Here is a 22,102-nt window from a genome sequence, read left to right on the forward strand (position 1 = left end):
GAACCCCTGCCGTGGTTTCAGTGCTCCACGATAACAGACTAAAGAATTGGAAAGAGAAATGTTGGCCAGAAAAGTGACCCCCCGAGGTGATGACCAGGACATTTTGCTTTCAGACCTCTGTCCTGAAATATAAAAGTTTTTCCATCAACACTTTCATACATCTCTTTCTCTGCAGATGGAATTAGTGTTTTTGTACCAGTGGGTGAGAAATCACTTTTTACATTTGGAGAATAGTCTCATCTAAAAAATAATAAAATAAAATAGGGAGGAAAAAAAGAGACCCTGAAATGCTGAGTACTGAGATCACAGCTTTTCCTGAATAATACGCATCCAATTCTGAGGAAAATTTTCAAGTAAGATCTGGAATAATTAGCCACACTTGCTAAATAAACACTCGATGTGGTTGCTATCAAAATGAAAATCCATCATTTCTATTTTGACTCTAAGGGTCCATAATTAAGTAGGCTTGTCAGCTGTTTTAAATCCACGCACCTCAGGAAGAAAATTATATGCTTTATCCAGTAAGGAGATTGTGGTTTGTATTTTCATTTTGTCTCTAAAGGATGATGTTTGGTGGGTTTGTTTTTTTTTTTTTTTTTTTTACCAAAAGGTAAGATTTTCCTTCACTTGTTTGAAGCAAAGTGCCCTCGTCAGAGTTTATAGACAGTATCATAAAGTGAGAGTAAATTTTAGTTGATTGTTATAACTTATGTATTTCATATTATGTATTTCAATATATTTACCATCTTAATTATTTTTCTTAAATGTGCTATATTTGGTATCTAAGTCTACTATATAAGTGCAGCAATACAGCATCATTGCTTCAATTGGACATTTAGGTGGGTTACTGTCCAGTGTTAAATCAAATCAATTAACTTTCTTGTTTTTATGAAATGCTTATTTTATTTGACAACTATCTTCTGTTTCATGTGACGCCACGGTGTACTATTTATTAACAGTGTGCATCCTCTACAGCTCTACTTGTAGACTGTGCAAAAAACAAACTCTATGAAATTAATTGTCAAGCTGAACAGTGTTGAAATATTTATGTTGTCTGAGGAGCTAATGCTTCTTGTTTTAACTGGAACTTTTATTTCTGATTAAGATTTTCTTTTTTAATCTTATATTTAATTTAGAACATGGCCTTAAGATGTTAGTATTTTAGAAGAGTCAGCGACTTTATAATAATCGGTGACTTTTTTTCCCAAGATACACATCACTGGAGAGGAGTGCAGCTAAGGAGATGGATTCAGTCCCATTGCTGATGGGAATCGGAAATGGGAAAAAATGGACCTATATAGTTCTGGCTATCCTGCTATGAACATGGAGCTTCCCAGGAGAGAGAATGGTTAGAAGGATGACATGATATCTGCTGGGTGAACCCACCACCATGTGACTAGAGGCCTGACAAGCATCCATCATGTACGAAGTTTAAGTAGTTTGTTCACAGGCCATGAGTTCTTGGACATTGATTAGTGGATGTTGTAGATATATTCTGTTGTTTTTCAGACTAAGCTGAATCTGGATATCCCCTAATTAGGGAGATTTTAAGGCTTGGAAAGAGATTTTCTTGAGGTTTCCAAGTCTTTGGACAGTAATATATTGGGCCATACGTATTGGCAATGTATTGGGCCATAACAGTACTAAGCTTGAGGACTGAGCAGAGATTGGTTACTACTAGATATAACCTCTTTTGAAGTAAATCATTAGTATTTTCACTTTGGCATACTTCCCTTATTAACCATCCCCTACCTTTGTAAAAACAAAACCAAAAACAAACAAAACATAGACTTCACAAAGCACTTTTATGCTAATGATCCCAAATCTCTTATCCCCATTTGCAACAGAGGGACATGTGTCTGAGAGAGACCGGGTGACTTTCCCAGAGTCCCTACAATATGTTAAGTTTTCTTCCCTAAATTACCATGAGTCAATTATTCATGTATTAAATATTATTTATTAGAACCTACCACATGCCAGAGGAGGTGCTGGGATCAATTGGTGATCAATCAAGAAATACAAAATAACTGTCCTTACCCTCATAGAGCCTACAGACCGTTAAGGGAAACAGGTAAGCAATCACAACACTGCATAATGAGAACTTTCATAAATGAGGCATAAGGAACTACTACTGACAGGTGGTTGAAGGCCCCACATCACCACTATCTCAAGTGACATTTATGGGGCACTTACTCCATGCTAGGCACTGTGTCATTGCTTTGCAAATATCATCTTTCTTATTATTCACTCACGCAGTCAACAGAGAAGAGAGAGACACATGGAGAGGTTAACCAATCTGTGTCACAAAGAAAAGTGAAGCCCAAATTTAACTAAGCAGTCTGTCTTGAGCCCTCAGACATGGAATTTCATCTAGATAATTATAATCTTCCTGAAGAAAAGATTTTGGTTAGCAAACTGACACCGAGTTCTGTTCAGTGAGGCAGAAAAGATTTGACTAATGATCGGTTTGAGTAAAAATCTATCATAATTTCTAAACATAGTTCTTTCAAAACTGAAATTGAAATTAAATTTTATGAAGTTTCTGTGGCCAGGGTGTAGAAATTATTTAAATATTCTAACAAGCCCACAGTCAAATCAAAGGAGTTAGCTGCTATGCCCATCTCTGTTATATTGCAAACAGGATTTTTCACCTTCTATAAATTAATCAGGAGGGTAGAAATCACCGAATGGTATCATTATGACTACAGAGTACTCAGTAGATGTAGCCTTGGAGTTTTGTTGCAGGAAAGCACGTAGGCGTCGATTGCGTTTCCCCTCTGGAAGACTGGTCCAAAGCCAAGCTTGTAATGGCACATGGAGTGACATGTTTTCACCTTTCCAGCCTCTTGAGTTTTATTTTTCACAATTTTTTTTTTTAACTTCTATCCAAGCACATTTAACAAACTTCCCAGTCCCGTTGGTTATAATGCTTTTATATCCAGTAAAATCATTTATTCTTTGATTTGGTGGTCTATTTTTTTTCTGGACATTAATTAAGAACCTAAAATATTGCTAGCAATCAAGAGTTAAAGGCAGGCGGCAAAAGTGTTTCAGCAAGAGTAACACCATTTTGTTTTATTTTGCTTCGCAGTTTGGAAAAGGAAATTGCATTGCTTTTGAAAATAAATGTTGTGAAATTGTAACCCATGCCATATCTATTCTGGTCTTCAATTGAAACTGTCTTTGTGGCAGATTGCACAGAAAGTCCTATCTTTAATCGGCCTCAAGCAATCTATGTAGAACACTTACCCCATTTCCAATAACACATAGGTTGGCAAACCAGGACTCGTGAAAATAAAATTACTATAAACTGTAATAAATATTCAACTAAATATAATCAGCATGTGCTTTAGCTCATTGTAATCTGTTTTTCCTACGTATACCCTGAATCACAAATTTCTTTTCATGCCAATCTTATTTGTTTACCAAAGACACACTTAATTTTCACAAGGATTTATTTATTTATTTATTTATTTATTTATTTATTTATTTATTTATTCATTTAGTCATCACTACACCCAATGCAGGGCTCAAACTCATGACCCCAAGATCAAGTGCAGGGCTCAAAGTCATGACCCCGAGATCAAGAATCACATGTTCTTCTAACTGAGCCAGCCCCCAGCGAGAACTTCTCTTAACGTTTGTTACTTCATCAGTTGTTAGGATAAGTGACAATCAGCCCATCTTCCCATTATGATAAATATCTGAAGTGATCGTCTATAGTTACTTTATATATGCATTTTTAAGCTAAAAAAGTCATTCATTTTGATATTCCCTTTTTATCCAACTTTACTCTGAATGTCTTTTGTCTTTTCCCAAAGATTTACACTGTTTGGTTTGTCTCTCCTCCTTGGAGAAGTGGCAGGTGACAGGTCGCCCACAGCCAGTGCTGCCAGGGGTTAGGAGGCCACCCATGTCCTCTCATAGGAAAGGTTCATCCCCACCTACTCACCTGAAGCCTTTCTGACATCCTATCCTAAAAGAGGTGGAGTTAATTGTAGATTTAATGCAATTTATAGCATGCAAAGAGGGGAAAAGGGGGACACAAGCAGAAGACTCAAAATTAGCCCCTGCTCCGTTCTAAAATCGAGTGACTTTGGGCAAGTCATTCCTCCTCTCTGCTCCTTCATTCGTTCCTACCAAACTGTGAGTTGGTACAAACATTCTCTGGGCTTCACTCCAGCTCTACTGTGGTATGTTTTCTAAGGCCTTCTGATATCATGGAGGTAAGTCTGCTTTGGACAAATGAAAGTTGTTATCACTGAATCATTTGATAATAAGATCCTAGGCCTTCACTCCATACCAGTTTAGCTCGAACTCAGAAGGGGTAAGCTCGGGCAATGTGATGAGGGGATTACTCAACCCAGACAGGTAGTTTGGGTGCTTGCAAGCAGGGACAGACGGGCCGTCTGGGTCATTCTAGCCACCCACAGCATAATTCACGAGGACAGACTCCCGCTGTAGTCAGATGCTCCCACATCAGCATATGCTAACGATTAGCCACGGCAGAGCCATTTGTCTTAACTTAAAGTCTGTTAGCTGAAGCCTAGTTAAACGTTGGCAGTTCCTTGAAAAAACAATTTAAAAAGTCATTCCACAGTATCATCTTGTCATTGCAGAAAGCTTTAATTAGCAGGATACACAGAGAATGGGAGATCTTTTCCTCAAGTGTGTGTTACTTTCAGAAATAGTCAGGTGCTCATCTAGAATAACACTTTGCTGAGACAGATGTTCTCTCAATGCAACTTTGAGGAATATCAGCTGGTAGGTTTTTCCCTATGGTTGGGAATAAGGAAAAAAAAAGTAAATTTTGTTTTGTTCATCTGGAGGACATATAGAAAATATCCAAACCGTGTAGTAACAAATATAACCGGAATGTCCCTAATTACCTCTATGTCTTCTCTTCAATTCTACAAGCTTTCCTCTTATTTTTAAGTATTTGGTGGGTTTTTCTGGTCTACTAGTTTCCTGACTCCTATTATCTCTGGCACATTAATGCTCCCAGAATAAAAATTTGCCCCCTAATGGTTTGGAGCTTAAGATCCTGAATATAGGGGCACTGGGTGGCTCAGTCAGTGAAGCATCTGACTCTTGATTTTGGCTCAGGTCATGATCTCAGGGGAGTGAGATCGAGCCCTATGTCAGGGTCTGCACTGGGTGTGGAGCCTGTTTGAGATTCTTTCTCTCTCTCTCCTCCTATTCCTTCCCCACCTGTCTCTCTCTCCCCCACCCCACCCCCCAAAAGAGAGAGAGAGAGAGATTCTGAATATAAGATGATATGAGCAGCACCAGCCTGGGGTTTTCCAAGAATGGCCTAGAGAGACTTGTCAGATCAATTCTCAGTTCCTTCTGTGAGGCTGTGCTACTGCTTGTCTTGTTCTTGGTAAGTTTCCTAAAGTAGTCATTGTTTTGAGCTGTGGTTTAAAAGTTTCGACTTGAAGCAGATTCTGTAGTAAATAAGAAAGTAAAAATCACTCTTCTTGGGACAAGGTGGTGACTGATGGCTGACCTGTCCTCCTCTAAAAAGCAGTTCAGTGATTTGGCTCACTGTCCTCCTGGAGGTACCATGCTAGTGAGGTAGACCGTCTCTTCTAACCTTTTGCCTCAGTTTGTCACTTACTCAACTGAAGATAAGACATCTTTCCTCACCCCCCTGCTCCAAATTGACAGAGGCATTACATTTGGGATATTGAATATGCTCCCAATGAAAGCCTTCCATTGAGCAGCTGCCACGTATAGAGTGGTTTCCTCAGAAAGAACATGAAAGCTAAAGAGAGTAGAAGGTCCCATGCAAATTCCCAGGAAGGCTGATGTGAGCTTAAGAAAAAGGAGGGTGCCCTGAGGACGAGATTCCAACTCAGATCTGGTTTGATAGCCTATAATCACTGGTGGATTGCATCCAGCCTCTGCCTGAAAAATTAGCCATGTTGAGATGGAAAGAGTCCCTGATGATGAGTACATGTGGATCTCGGGGCCTCTTGCTAAACGCATCCCAAACTATGTGCAATAATGTAGAAGATCAGGAAGTGTGTTCTTATGAATGAGTGAGAAATAAAAATACAAGGTAAACTACCTCAAGTTCATCTTTGAGGCCTACCTGTACCTTTGTTTATTCTTGTTTGGTTTCTTATATACAACTGATTGTTTGGAAGTTACATCCATCTAATTTTCCAGCCTTGGAAATTATGAGAATAATTCCAGACACATAAATCAATTGACGTAAACCTCTTCACTTGGACAAGGCCATAGCTTCTGGTTTTGTGTAGTTCACTGCCCTTTCCATATTTTGTGAATTTTCAGAAAGAAATCTAAGGGCTAGACAATAAGTCAATCCTCTCAACCTCTGAGGCTACTCTACCGTCACCAAGCCTCAAGGAACCTGTAGTCATTCAAAAAGAGGCAAAACCCCAAGCTTCTAGATAGGATATTGTGGATAGCCAGTACATGCCACCTCAGCAGGGGTACTTGAACTTTCTTTACATGTAGATTTTAAAAGGAAAATTATAAAATACCTCCTTTCTGTATAAGACCAACACACACTGGTATGACCCTTTCTTACAACATCATTCCTATGAGGTTGGAGAGCAGAATGATAATATTTGCAAATCCACTGGTTTAGGCACAGGCAAATTTTCAAAGTATGAATATGTTCACTGGGAATATGGAAACAAAATGAAACATTGACTCTTAAATCAAAGTCCTATAGCCAAATATTTTGGACCACCCACATCTACTAAAATCAAGTTTGCTGATCTAGATCGCTAGATCACTAGATCATTGCTCTAGATCACTCCGTCTATGGTAGCCAGCCTTCAGCATAGCCCCAGTGATCCTCATGTACTGGTAGTCACACCCTTGCATATGTCTCTTCCATGTCTTATCAGGGTTCGTCTATGTGACCAAGAGGACACAGCAGCAGCGATGATGTTACTTCTCAAAATGGGTCATAAAAGACTTCTGCCTCACACTCCTTCTCTTGGATTGCTTGCTCTGGGAGATGCTAGCTACCATTTTGTGAGAACATTCAAACTTCCTTACAAAGAGGCCCCTGTGTGAAGAGCAATTGAGGCCAATAGCCAGTGAGGAACTGAGTCCTGTCAACAACCTCAGTAATGAACTTGGAAGCAGATCCTCTTACCCAGTCAAGCCTTGTATGACTGCAATCTTGGCCAACATCTCCATCACAATTGCATGACTGGCCCTGAACTAGAACCAACCTGCTGAGCTTCTCCCTAATGCCTGACTCATAGTAATAGATACGAAGTAATAGATAAACTAATGTACTCTCTTTCCTCATCTTACTGATTTAAGGTTGATGGTTTATCATTTATTTCTCTAAACCTATATAGTCTAAAGTAACTTCTTATGTCTTCTAAAAGTACAAGTTCAGGAATTTCTTTAACCAATTCAAGTAAAAGATCTTATTCCAAGGCTTTACACTGAAAAAGACTTCAGTCTCCTTTGCTATAGAGATTGTCCAATAAGGCTTTTCTTTGAGGCTTGAGTCTCACACAGACATACAAATATATGACTGAAATGCACTGATTTTGTTGAAACAAATCTAATCAAGATGCTAAATTGGGATTGAGGTAAAAATAAGACAATGGAAGTCACTTTAAATGTATCATTCACTAAAAATCATCTCAAGAAATTCCTCTTAACGTTTTACTTATTTAAAAGAGAAAAACCTCTACCTCCTTCTCCTCCACAGATTGTTAGCACTTTAAAAAACAACAACAACAACAAAAACAGTTTCTGAAGCATTTTTCAGTGTCAGTTTTCTTCTTATCTAAAAGACAAATAGTTTGAGTACAACTAATTGACCACCATGTCTTCCTAGCAAATTATCATTGCAGTTAAAAAAAACTGACTTTCAGGAAAGATTTTGTGGTTGAAAATCCATTCCTGAATCTTATGATACTTTCCCAACATGCTGGCAATGCCTGATTCCTATTGACTTAAGACTTCAGATATCCTCGGTTGAGAAGCATGGCCCTGGGCCTCTAGTTTTTAATTCTCTGCGCTCTGTTTCAGCTTGAAATCCTCTCCACAACCAAATCAAATTTACCCCATCTCTACAGTCCAAGCAGCTCTTAACCAGAGGTCAATAACTTGAAGAGTCATTCAATGGAATCTTTCTGTGATGCTAGGCCACTTACTAAAAAGAAAATGAGATATACATAAATAACATTGCTAAGCTTCCTTGTGACTTCTAATGAAAATAGATGGTTGTAGCACTAAAAAGAAGATAAGAAAAAATCCAATGTATTCTCATGTTTCTGTTTTTGTTAATTAAAAATGCCAGGAACCAGAATAAGTTATGCAATTCTTTATTCATAATTGTTTTCTTGCCAAATTAAGTAGTCAATGATGGAGAAAGGAAGGCCACAAATCTGAGCTGACCTACCAGCATCTAAGACAAAAAGAGGCATGTCCAATATGGATTAATGGCCTCCATGTGCAGTGCCAGCACCCACCGTGGCCCAAATAAAGAAGGAAGGACTCTGCTTACACCCTTCCACCACCTCTAAGTTCTCAAGTTCAAGACAATGGCCATCATTGGATTTATCCTACAGAGCTTCAAGTATTTAAAATCTGGGTTGTTTTTTGGCCTTAATTCTATGCTCCATACTTTTTGCAAATTTTCACTAGAACTTTTTTTTTTAAGATTTTATTTATTTATTCATGAGAGACAGAGAGAGAGAGAGAGAGAGAGAGAGAGAGAGAGAGAGGCAGATACAGGCAAGGGGAGAAGGGATCCCTTCATGCAGGGATCCTGATGTGGGACTTGATCCCGGGTCTCCAGGATCATGCCCTGGGCCAAAGGTGGTGCTAAACCACTGAGCCACCTGGAACTTCTTTATTCATTTTGCATCTAATTTATAAGCATAGGTCATCTGGTTCAGACTTTTGGTAGATTATTCCTCAGATAGTTAACTGCCTTTACAGTTTCACTAATCCAAGCCTGATGAGCCCCACGGACTCAATCTTCAAAGATGCTATATTAAAGATGAAGATCTCACCCAAGATCCATTTTTAACGATGAGACTTCTGCTCCAAATGTCCTTAGATGTGGCTATACAACTAGAATCATAGCACTATCCAATGGACTCCTCTTCAATGACAGAAATGTTCCACATCTGCACTGTCTGGTATAGTAGCCACTAACCAAAATATAACTTTTGGGTATTTGAAAAGTGGCTAGTGTGATGGAAGAAGAGAATTTCTAATTTTATTTCATTTTAATTAATTTAAATTCGGCTTCCGAATTGGACAGCACCAAGGGAGTCTTATGAATTAGCCCATTTGTTCTTTCCAACTAGAAGCATTTTAAAGCTGAAAAGGTCACAAGAAAGCTAAGTGGAATAAGATGCTATCTAGCAATATCTAATTTTGAATTCATAAGCTGGGGATCCCTGGGTGGCGCAGCGGTTTAGCGCCTGCCTTTGGCCCAGGGCACGATCCTGGAGAACCAGGATCAAATCCCATGTCGGGTTCCCTGCATGGAGCCTGCTTCTCCCTCTGCCTGTGTCTCTGCCTCTCTCTCTCTCTCTCTCTCTCTCTCTCTGTGACTATCATAAATAAATAAAATTTAAAAAAATGAATTCATAAGCTGTGGAAAATGTGTCCCAACATCCATATAAACTGGGCAAATCTCAGTTGATTGGTTCTCAGCTCTGTGCCTTTCCCATGCCTTTTGAATGATGTTTTTCTATGTGTGATTTATAACAAGCTCTCATAGGTTCTGCAGAGGGCTTGAGAGATACAGAGATCTGGCTAGTGCTGAATCGTTCAATCTTTGACCTCCCTGAAACTGGCTCTTATCCAAATCACCTCCCCCCTAAAATTATATTCTTGCTTCCCTCATTTTACTAGTTATGAAATAGATGCTGAAAACATTTGTGAGTCCTACATCGTGAAAAAAAACAAAAACAAAAAACAAAAAAAACAAACCTCTGTTTTTTCAGTCCAAATGTTTCTCTTTCTCAAACAATAGAAAATCCTGGGGCACTTTTTTCATCCCTGAGCAACTCCAGAGAGCAACCTTGAAAGCCTTCAGTTCAAAGCAAACTCAATTTTTTTTTATTTACATGCAATTAGCCAACATAACTACATTGTTTGTTTCAGATGTGAAGTTCAGTAAATCATCAGTTGCATATAACACCCAGTGCTCATCAGATCATGTGCCCTCCTTAATGCCCATCACCCAGGTTACTCCACCCCCTGACATCCCTTCCCTCCAGCAACCTTCAATTTGTTTCCTAGAGTTAAGAGTCTCTCGCGGTTTGTCTCCCTCTCTGATTTCCTCCCATTCCATTTCCCCTCCCTTCCCCTATGATCCTCTGTGCTGTTTCTTATATTCCTCATACTGGTGAAAACATATAATAATTGTCTTTCTCTGATTGACTTACTTCACTCATCATAATACTCACTCCAGTTCCATCCATGATGATATAAATGATAAAGAAGATGTGGTATATACACATGCAATGGAATATTACTAAGCCAACAGAAAGGTTGAAATCAAACATTCAATTTTTGAGTGTTCCCAAAGGTAAGACATTTACTGAAAAGATCTGTTATATGTGCCTCCATATATCAATAGTCTTCAATCTTTTGCACAGTTTAATATTTTAAATGGTGCCCATAGGACTAAACGTTCTGAGTGAAAACACTGTTAAGTAATACTTCACCAGATAGATGAGTGTACAAATTTACAAATTAGATCTTAGTGGAGTACCATTCCCCTTACAAAAGGATTTCTTGTTTTCTTTTTGTTGTTGTTGTTGTTGTTGTTTAAAGATTTTATTTATTCATGAGAAACACAGATTGAGAGGCAGAGACATAGGCAGAGAGAGAAGCAGACTCCTCCCAGGGAGCCTGATGTAGGACTCGATCCTGGGAAACCCAGGATCATGACCTGAGTCAAATGGCAGACACTCGAACACTGAGCCACCCAGGCGTCCCGGATTTCTTGTTTTCAAAAAGATCACCTCCTAAATAAATAAAAGTTTAAAAAGAATTTAAAAAAGGGATCCCTGGGTGGCGCAGCAGTTTGGCGCCTGCCTTTGGCCCAGGGCGCGGTCCTGGAGACCCGGGATCGAATCCCACATCGGGCTCCCGGTGCATGGAGCCTGCTTCTCCCTCTGCCTGTGTCTCTGTCTCTGTCTCTCTCTCTCTCACTGTGTGCCTATCATAAATAAATAAAAGTTTAAAAAAATTAAAAAAAAAAAAAAGATCACCTCCACCCCTTTAAACAGTAGTACATATAAATGTTTACCAAACCCAACCTACTTGTTCTGTACTCTATAGTTCTGGGTAACTAAATATTTACATAATTGTCTTATTTGCCTACTAAGAACAATCCAAATGGTAGACAAAGCAAGTCCCCAGATGATAATATGCTGTTTTTTAAAACTCTGAAGTCACAGAAATTCACATCTTTATGGAAATAAAATCTTTTTTAAAAATGACAAATTCTAAACTTTATGAAATCATTACGTGGCGGGATATATTTATTTTCAAACACATTATTTTATTATTGCTTTATTCATGAGGAACACCCTACTTTAGGAGTGACTTTAGTTTCTAAGGAGAGAGCAACATCGGGAAGGGATTTTTTCTTCCATAGTGTCAGGAATTGTCTCCCGTCTCATTATCTCTGATCTTTTCCTATCTTCCCTAGGATCAAGCCTGTAGGCTTGCCAAGATTCCTTCAAGCAAATAAAGGAGCCTGTTTCTTAAAATAGCCTGGTCAGCTTCATTGAGGCTGCTGGTGTCTCCTACCCATGGCCAGACCCTTGCCTACAGCATGCCACTGATTCCCATATTCTTTGGCTTGGTTTCATTTCTAGCTGAGAACCCTAGTCTAGATTCCAACACCTATTTGCTTTCATTTCCCAAATTCTGACACATCATCTTACCAGATGTAATCTTTTTCTGCCTGGATTATTTTTTCTACCTGTTCCTTCCTACCTTAATTGAAGTTCATAAATGTGACTTTTTTGCCACCTTGACTTGTGTTTCTGCCCTTACTCTCCTGCTTTGTTTGTTGTTTCCTGGACTTGTTGTAAACCTTAAATGCAAAAGAAAAGTGAGGCTCAGAGAGATGAAGTGATTTCCTGTAGGTCACACACCAAGTATAAAGGCTGGTCACTGGGTTTTATGGTCCCACTTACATCCCACCATGCTTTCTACCTCTGAGACCAGGGAAGGCCCCATGAGAGGCCACACTGCACTGAGGGTAGAGAGTCCAGTTCTCCTATAGGAAGCCCAAGGCTGCATCTCTCTGTGCTATTCTCATGTGAGTAGAGACACAAATGCGAAAAAGCAGAGAGCTATAAACCCAGGAACTATCTGAAAAAAGCAAAATATAATGAAAAAAAAGTTGGGTTGGATGTACAGCTCCTTGGGTTTAACAAAACCTCTACATTGATTTATGCCTTATTAAGTAATAGTGTCCTTATACAGAGGGACATTTCCTAACATTGCTGGTAACATAAAATACTTCTATAATTGACAAGTAAGCTCCATGTCAACTTTGGATGATCTAGGGATTTAACGGAGAGAAATGTGGTGGTTAAGTAACATCTTTTTTTACCTGACAATAAATAATGTCATCCATCTGAGTCATTGGGATTTATTATTAAGTGATATTTTAGCTCTGACATTCCCAGGGCAACTTGCTCTTTAAGAATGGGCCAAACTTGATGACTTATGTCCCCTGGAAAGATGAGTAGCTCATCTAAACATCCTACCACTCACTCTGTGGATATCTGAATTTGCCAATCTGGAGGATATGCCCCTGACCTCACCTGACAAGCCACGTATGCGAGAGAGCCTGTTCCAGGGGCCATGCCTTGAACATTTCAGTCTCTGTTTGTATAGAATTGTGCTAAACAGAGCCATAATATTCAGATGGGATAATACGCAGCCTAAACCAAAGAATATTCCAAATGAGCTCATGCATTCATTAGAGATATCTAAATGGTATGGAGCCAGGCAGAGAGCTGACTTCATCTCACTAATTGGTGTGTAAATAGCAGGCATGGTGAGGCGGGGGAGGGCGTGGATATTAAAGATGTTTTCCAGAGGTTGATGGATGAAATGAAGAAAGCGTCCAAATATTTGGGGGAGACCCATGTCGGAAACGTACTTCACAGTCAGACAGACATTGAGCCTTTCTGATTTCCACAGTTGGATCACACACCAGGGACAGAGAACGACTGTGCCAAGTAGTTTTTGCTTTCTGAGTGGGTGGTTGAATAATACAAAGAAGACAGTCACTTTATGCTGGGCTCCGTTCAAGCTGCAATCTGCTGCAGTGTACAAGTAATCATCAAAAAGCCCATGCTTCACAACTGCTATTTTTGGCTTCTTTCATTATCAGAAGGCCAAACTGGTGTGAGCCAAGACAATCAGCAGATGGCAGAGCAACATATCAGAGACACCCAAGTCCACTAAATGCCATTTAGAGGGGGGAAAAAAAACCCACCCCGGGAAGAGCCCCGTGGGCATCATTCCAACTCATTACATCTAGAAAAGGAAAAGAGCTGCTCTTAACGGGTCTCAGCCTTGGCAAGGTAGGCTGTTCTCTCTGGCACTGCTGTGGAATCAATCTAACCGGAAGTGGAAAGAGTCCAGCAGTGCTATGGCAACCACAGCTGCTGTAGGAGGGGAGGAGGGACCCACAGGCAGATCTGAGGGCAGAGGGGGACGGTGCACTCTGGTGAGGGGGGCCCTCAGGACCCACTCTGCTCCAAACCCTGAGATGTCACTTTTCCCTGGGGTTAACTCCCATTTGGGAAGACAGGCTTTCCTTCCATTAGGAAAACAAGCTCTACTTACAGCGGTGAGGTACCCAGAACCCAGGGTGAGAGGGCAAGGAGTGCATTCGTGGTTCATTATTCATGTGCCCCTTCGTGTGACAGTTCACCCTGAGATGTTGGAGATGGAGCAACAAGCGATGCTCCTGGGCAACAGACAGTAACACAATATGAGAACTTTATTCCGGAATGTTCTACTGGAGTACTCCCCCCACAAAGTATTAGCCCCAGAGTCTGTTGCAGCTTTTCTTTTTCTTTCTTTTTTTTTTTTTAATTTATATTTATCAGCTTTTTTTTTTTTTTTATGATAGTCACACACAGAGAGAGAGAGAGGCAGAGACATAGGCAGAGGGAGAAGCAGGCTCCATGCACCAGGAGCCCGATGTGGGATTCAATCCTGGGTCTCCAGGATCACGCCCTGGGCCAAAGGCAGGCGCTAAACCGCTGCGCCACCCAGGGATCCCAGCTTTTCTTTTTCTTAAGATGAAAAGTTTTCACATATTTTTTTCTCAACTGTTCACATCCACCAACTTCTTCCCTTCTCTCTTTGCTGTCAGCACTTTGCCACTTCCTTCCCTTCTCCCTAAGTTTACAGTGGTGACAATGATATATAAATTCCACTGACTGGAATAGAATAAATAGCTAGATGATTCCATGAAAGAGGATTTAACTCAGGAAGGCCAAAGGAGCAAGAACAATTGGTTGACTGGACTCTGCTAATCCACTACCGTGTCACTCCCTGGTCAATGAGATTCTTATGTCACATTAGAGTCTATTTGGTCCCCATTTTAATCCTTTTCTATCCCACCCATTCAAATTCCAGGGATCATAAGGAACCACTGCCTTTGTCACATTTGGCATCTCTTCATGAATTTCCTCATCTATTTGAGAAGAGCACTGCTCTATAATTATTGAAAAGTGCTATACATGTCATTACAGGAGCTAACCTATGACAGACTACATCTCCTGTGTGAGACAGAGGCCACTCCTTGATCCTGAACACTCATTCTTCCCTCCTTCCTCAGAGAAACAGAACTTTCCATTTCTAGTTGGATAGGAGACCACCTAGAATAAAGACCACTTATCCCACTTTCCTGAGTAGCTTACATAGGAAACATTACAGCCACATTACTAAAATCTGGCCACAGGAATGTGAGAAGAAATTCTGAAAGCAATTTCCAAGCTATGTCCTTGAAGAATAAGCCAGTTCTGTTTCTTCTCCCTATATCGCACTGCTCTTGAAAATAATCCTGGCAAAAATAATCCCACATTAGACCAGGGGGCAAAGTCAACATCCTAGAGATAACAGAGCAACAGAAGAGTTTCTGGCGCTCCTCATGGAGCACAGCCACTCACTGTACCTGCCCTGAACCACCCGATTCTGGATGTTACAGAGGAAAGAAAGGAACTTCTATCTTGTTGAGCCTGTGCTATACTGGCTGCTATTCAGGCTGCTAAATCTAATAAACAGGATTGTCTATCTACACTTATTTCCTCTGTTCTGCCAAGCTGACTAGAAAACCTGGGTGGTCTGCACCAATGTAGGTACTATGGGGATTTGTCAGAGATTATCTCAGGGTGCCAGGAATCTGACCCGAGAAGTCAAGAAAAAGCAAGAGGTAAATTTGTATTGTAAGACAGTAGGATAAGAGCCTCCCAAACATCGGGAATTAAGTAAGATAAGGGAAGTCAAATCTGATAGAGTCACACAAAGCAGAAAGCCCCAAAGAGAGTATACACATGTGGTCAGACATGTGGGAAACCTAGCACAGTGGCCTGGATGTGTAGTCAGGAGGCTGGGCAGAGGAATTCCAAAAGCTTCAAAGACCAGAGCTGCAAAGTGAAATGTGTGAATGGCTCTGCCCAGTGGCTATGGGCTTCTGTTACCTCTTATACTGAAGTGGTCTGAGCTTACTGGCTTAGTTGCATCTTGTGGTTCTCTAGTCTTTCTTTTTTTTTTTTTTTTTTTTTTTAGATTTTATTTATTTATTCATCAGAGATACAGAGAGAGAGGCAGAGACATAGCCAGAGGGAGAAGCAGGCTCCCCTTAGGGAGCCCAATGCAGGACTTGATCCCAGGACCACAGGATCACAACCTGAGCCAGAAGCAGATGCTCAACCACTGAGCCACCCAGATGCCCTTCATGGTTCTCTAGTCTTAAAAGCACCTAGCCTTCATCTGAGCAGAAAACTCATTGCTTATATCAGAAAGGCAGGTTATAATCCTTGCAGTGAATTGGAGCCCTCATTGGTTGAAAGAAACCTAGACCATAGGGATCCCTCTGGAACCAGTGGAAGAGAAAGTAGACTCAGGGTTTAGATTGCACCATCCAATATGGTAGCCATCAGCTACAACAAGTAAACACTTGAAATGTGGCTAATCAGAGTTGAGATATGCTGTACATGTAAAATGAACAATGGATTTTGAAGACAGAGCAAAAATAGATTGTAAAATATCTCATTAATATTCTTATACTGATTACATGTTGAAATGGTGTTTTGGATATTTTAGATTAAATGAAATATATTATTAAATTTAATTTCTCCCGTTTCTTTTTACTATATTTTATATGGGAATTCCAGAAACTATAAATTACATATGTAGCTCACATTATATTTCTATTGAACAACACTGGTGTAGACCCTGGATTTCTAATACCTTGAAGGAACTTTTGTTTTCACAGGTGAGAAAAGCATCAGACTGCAGACACCTGACACCTGAGTCCCATCTCATCACCAAAGTAGCAGAGAGCCAATTGGACTCAGCCACGTCCTTCCCTTTCTGGTTCAATAAGTCCAAATATTTTGGGTTAATGTAAACACTCAGCCATAGCAAAGGGATTCTGTGCACTATCTCTCACAAAGATATCGTTTTTGGACAAATTCTTGATCTCCTGCAATTGTTATTCAACAGTTTTAGCCATTAAAAGTTGAAAAATCTATTTAATTTAGCAACATTGGAATAACAGTAAGGGGCATTTTTTATACAGAATCTTCTCACTGACCTAACTAAATATTCATTACAGTCTATTCTACAGCAGGACCTCCTGTAAGCACAAAGGATGTGTCCTTTCTATGTGATATGACAGGGGAAGTATACAAAAAATTTAAATAGTAATTCATTTTTACAGAAGACAATTCTCTTTTCCTTGACCACTCTATCCTAAAAACACAAACAAGACCTTTACAAAATCTGCTGGGGTCCTCCAATGAACCATGGCTCAGGTTCAGATTAGCAAACATTGGGTAGAAAATTTGGAAACAAGTAAGGAAGTTTAGATATGCAGCTTTACCAGACTGTATGTACATGATAGAGTTGACAAGTTTTAATAAATATGTATTATTTACAGAAAGCTGGGGGTGATTGCTACTGCATTATGGAGTGGAAAATTTAATAGGCCTTTCTTTTCCCTTTGGGTCTCATCTAAATATCCTTTTGGTTCAAGAAGAGAACTCTGTCACCCATGTCTAAATGGGTGCTGATTTCTATGTCAAGTGCCTGATACTCCTGAAGAAAAGTCTTTCCTTTCAGCTAAACAATGCAGTAAGTAAACAATCGTGCTACAAATGAGCCTGTTCACTCAGGGTTTTTCTTTTATCTGGCCTCCTTTAAACTTTCTGCATAGATTTGATTCCTTCAGTCTTTGCTAAGCTTATCTTAGATTTACCACCACCCCCCAAAAAAAGAGCAAGACACATTTGAGTTATAGAAGTGGAGGTCTAATATGGATGGACCTTGAGTGTATTATGCTAAATGAAATGAGTCAAACAGAGAAAGACAAATATTCTATGATCCCACTTACACGTGGACTTGTAGAAACAGGCAGTAGAATGGTGGCTATCAGGGGCTGGCAGAAACGTTGGTCAAAGAGAACAAATTTCCAGCTGAAAGAATCAGCTCTGGGATTTTCATAATACACAGCATTTGTGATTATAGTTAACAATACTGTGTCATACTTGAGAGTTGCTGATAGAGTAAATCTTAAATGCTCTAATTAAAAAAAAAAGAAAGAGTAATTATGTGACATGATGAGTAGCTAATGCATAGCAATAATCATATTGCAATAAATATCAAATCAACACATTGATGCTTTAAACTTATAAAATTGTTGTATGTCAATTATATCTCAATAAAGCTGGAAGAAAAATAAAGCGATGGGAATCTATTTGTAAAGAGCAGAAATAAGGAGGATAGGCATGCAGATGCTGGACTCCACTTCTTTCTCCACCCTCCCATTTTCCACTCCCCCATCCCACCATGGAAAATAAAGTCTTTGGAAAGAGACTAGATCAAGATACAGTGCAGTCAATGCAGGTCTAACAACTGAGTTATCTCCTTGTCCCTGTGAGTGTGAAGACAATTTCATTTCCCACCTTTGGGATTACTCAGCAGCTCTCCTTGTCCCCCTGCTGCTCCTGACTAAAAGGCATTCACCTTCCCTGCTTCACAATTTCACCTCACTGATGCAATCCGGGACTCAAGTATAGCGGCCTTTCTATTCTGTTTTAGTTCTCAGACCATTTTCATTGTTATCCATAATCTGTGAACCATATAAGGAAGTGTTTTAATCATTTGTCCCTTTTTGCAATGAAGTTTATTAAGTGTGATTAAATTAAAATATTCTAGATTGTGAGCATAGCATAACACAGAGATGTCAAATCACTGTTGTACACTGAAACTAATGTAACATAGTGTGTCAACTATACTCAAAAAAATGATTAAAAATAAAAATGAAGATTCATAAATTGAATATACCCAAACATTAAACATGGCTTTTCACAGGTAATTAGAGATGAATATGATTTAATTAGATTTAAATCAGGTAAGAGAAATGCACAATTTGCTGACAAATTTATTTTAAACGAAATCGTATTTGCTTTTGATAAGTATGAAAATGTAGCGTAAGTTTGGTTGTTTTATTTAACTGAAATTCACAAAAAATGTTATAATCTCTAATTATTTCATCTTGGTTTACAAAAAAATCAACTGCCCTATTCTTAGACATCTGTTTCATTTTAAACAACAAGATCAGAAAAAAGGATTTTCAATCACCGTTTTTTGTAAATAACCATTAAAGATACAGAAATTATTTTCTATTACTATATGAAAATTCAAATCAAATTTACTTATATTTTCTCTAATGTTTATTTTTGAAATATTAAAGATGATTTTATAGCCTTACACTAATTGGCAAAAACGAATATAACTTATAGAACTATTAAAAGTCATCTTGAAGTGCAGTTGCAGATATTCAGTCACTTTTATGTTACTCATTAAGTTTTATTTCAAATTAAATATATCTAATTCCTCCTGGCTTTAACTAGAGAGATATTATAGGTACAAAATTAAATAATATATGACTAAGAATATACTAAATAATTTAAAATTCTATCACTCCTGGACTCCTGCTTCCGATAATATGGCAGATTAGATACCCTGAATGATGCTTTTGAAGGAAACCATTAAAATGCTGAGGAAAATTTTATTTATTTAATTTTTTTTTGAGGAAAAATTTAAAGCATCATTTTAAATGCATTGCTGAGCTGTCAAAAACATAAGCAACATGCTGATCTCACAAAAAAATTGTAAGCAGGACTCTTAGCAGGTAAATGGAAAAGGGAAAATCAACTTTTCCCTGAGGTTAGCTTCCACACCATAAAGATTTGGGGCTTCCGTTGGACTTGGTTGCTGCACATGGTACATGATGCAAGAGATAGGGTGTCTCTAGGGAATCTAATAAAAGAGCTCCACATAAACCTGGAACTTCAAAGGGTAGTGCTTTCTGAGTGTTAGATTAAACAAGTAATAGATGTTTACACGCCAAAGAGGACAACATGAGAAAACCCTTATCTCAATCTGGATACAAAATGAAGGAAAAATCACCTGTAAGAATTCGTTTTTCCAAGAGGACGGTCACACAGATTTTGTTTGGGATTTACCTTTTTTGATGTAAAAGTTTCAAGTGGAGAATTTAAATCAAGTGTTGCAGGATTTAGTTGTGGCAGAGTCAACGGTGCTCACTGAAACCCCAAGGGCTTCCTCAGCTTCCTTGCAAGTGGGCAGGATCACATGACTAGTTCTGACTAATGGACTATAAGTAGATGAGACACAAATTACTTCTGGACAGAAGAAAAGCAGACCTGATAAAAAATGGTCTAACTCTGTGTTCCCCAACAGTGTTTACCAACATGGATGTGTGTTCCAGATAAAACATCTGCAAGGTATTGGAAACTCACTTGGATGGAGATAACAAACCCTCAATAGTTCCCTCAATTTACAACAGACTTCTAATAAACAAAAAATCAACCTAGGGTATGTCAAGAAACTGAGATTTAGGGCAATTTTGCTATTTCACCTAATCTAGCCTAACCTGGCTGATGAAATACAACTGCCAAATGACTTAAAGGAGCAAATACAAATAACATTGTGAGGAACTCAATTTATACCAGGACTCAAAGAAGTACCACAGAAAAAAAATCCAAAGAACATGAAGAGCCCACAGTCAAAATTCGTAAAACATGCACACACACAAAAAAACACAATGATTAACATCTAAATTAAACAGCCCTCCAAAACTTCATAAATGTGTAATATAAAACACAAAACAAAAAACTAAATAAATAAAAATAAAATGCAAAATTACATCATTATATTTAAAGAAACAAAATAATAATGTGAAAATATAAACAAGAGACAAGAAACTATAAACAGTAAGACTCAAAATGAGTTGAAAAGAACTAGAAATTAAATATATAACTCAAAAGTTAAATAAATAAGTAAAACCTTAAAAAAAAAGAATACATAAATGTTTTTATGCCCTTCTGGCTTTTAGTATTGCTGCTAAGAGCAAGCTGACATTGCTGCTTGTTGAGAGTGAGCTGTTAATTATCTCTGGCTACTTTTAAGATCTCTTTTCCTCTGGTATTGTGCGACTTCACTATGATGCATCTTAGACTAGATTTATGTGTATTTATCCTGCTTGAAAACCAAGTGGCTTCCAGGTTCTTAAGATTGGTGTATTTTAATAATTCTTGAACATTCTGTAATTATTTCCTTGGCTATTGCTTTTTGAAGATTCTATTATCTCTTTCTGAAACTCTGATTGAATCTATCTTCATTTTCTCATGCTACTTGTATGCCTTTTAACCTCGCCTTCAGATGCTGCTGAATGGCATCTTGGATTATTTATTTATATTCAGATTTATCAGTTATCTCCTCAGTTCTGTCTCACCTGCTGTTTAATCCATTTGAGAGAAAAACAACATGAGCAGAGGGGGAGGGGCAGAAGGAGAGGGAGAAACAGACTCCCCGCTGAACAGGGTCCCAACAAGGGGATCCTTCCCAGGACCCCAGGATCATGACCCAAGCCGAAGGCAGATGCTTAGTCGAATGAGAACCAGACACCAGCAAACTTTCAAAACTGAGGGGAAAATAAAGCAGTTTTAAACAATCGTAAACCTAGGGAGTTCACTCCCAAAAAGACTTCTTAAAAGGACATTTTAAGGAATGAATTTTAAGTACAAAGAAACTATGCTAGATGGAAGATCTATGATGCAATAAAAGAAACAATATATAAATATATTGGTAAATATGTAGATAATACCAAGCAAATATTGACATAATACAAACAATAAAAATTCCCAGTGTATGATAGATGACTAATAGGCCAAAATGAAAATACTGGACAGGAAGAGCTTATAAACTAAATGGGGATATGAACAAAATTGGTCCTTTTATTATTCAAGAGAAGAGCAGAGATAAAATTTACTATATTAAGTGTATATGTTAAGATAGCCAGTGGCCACAAGAAGAATGGGTATAGAATATATAATTTCCCGAAAAGCAGAGGGGAGAAAATGGGAAAAAAAAAACCCTCAAATAATTGAAAAAGCAAGAAAGAAAAAAAGAAATGGATCAAAATGGTACAAATAAGAGGCACATAATACAACGGAAAGAATTAATACAAATATATCAATATTTAGAATAAATAACATGAATTAAAGCCTTGGTATATACCCAATGGAAATGCTACTTCACAGAAAGTCATGGACTAAAGTTTCCTGAGCAACATATTAGTAAGAGCCCAAAGAAACTTCTTAAACACTAATTCTACAGTAGAATGGAGACATAAATGGCGGTGTATTTTATGCAATGGAATCCTATACAATGATAAGAATGAATGACCTACAATTATATACAACAAGATGGATGAACCTCTCAAACATCTTGAGTAAAAGAAGGTAGACACAAAAGACAGTATAATGCATTTACATAA

General features: G+C 38.5%; 1 protein-coding gene and 1 long non-coding RNA gene across 2 annotated transcripts in view; both read right to left on the minus strand.

The window, feature by feature from the left end:
• LOC119871597 overlaps window positions 1–22,102 on the minus strand; it is a 150,020-nt gene that overhangs the window by 75,257 nt on the left and 52,661 nt on the right. The gene's annotated exons all lie outside the window — the stretch shown is intronic.
• On the minus strand, window positions 4,270–13,994 carry LOC111095644. Its single transcript, XR_005358595.1, has 3 exons — window positions 13,849–13,994; window positions 11,977–12,076; window positions 4,270–4,776 (listed from the first exon to the last, which is right to left on the minus strand). It is a non-coding gene; the product is annotated as an uncharacterized LOC111095644 (long non-coding RNA).

This window comes from Canis lupus, chromosome 4 (genome assembly GCF_011100685.1).
Source record: "Canis lupus familiaris isolate Mischka breed German Shepherd chromosome 4, alternate assembly UU_Cfam_GSD_1.0, whole genome shotgun sequence".
NCBI classification, from domain to species: Eukaryota; Metazoa; Chordata; class Mammalia; order Carnivora; family Canidae; genus Canis; species Canis lupus.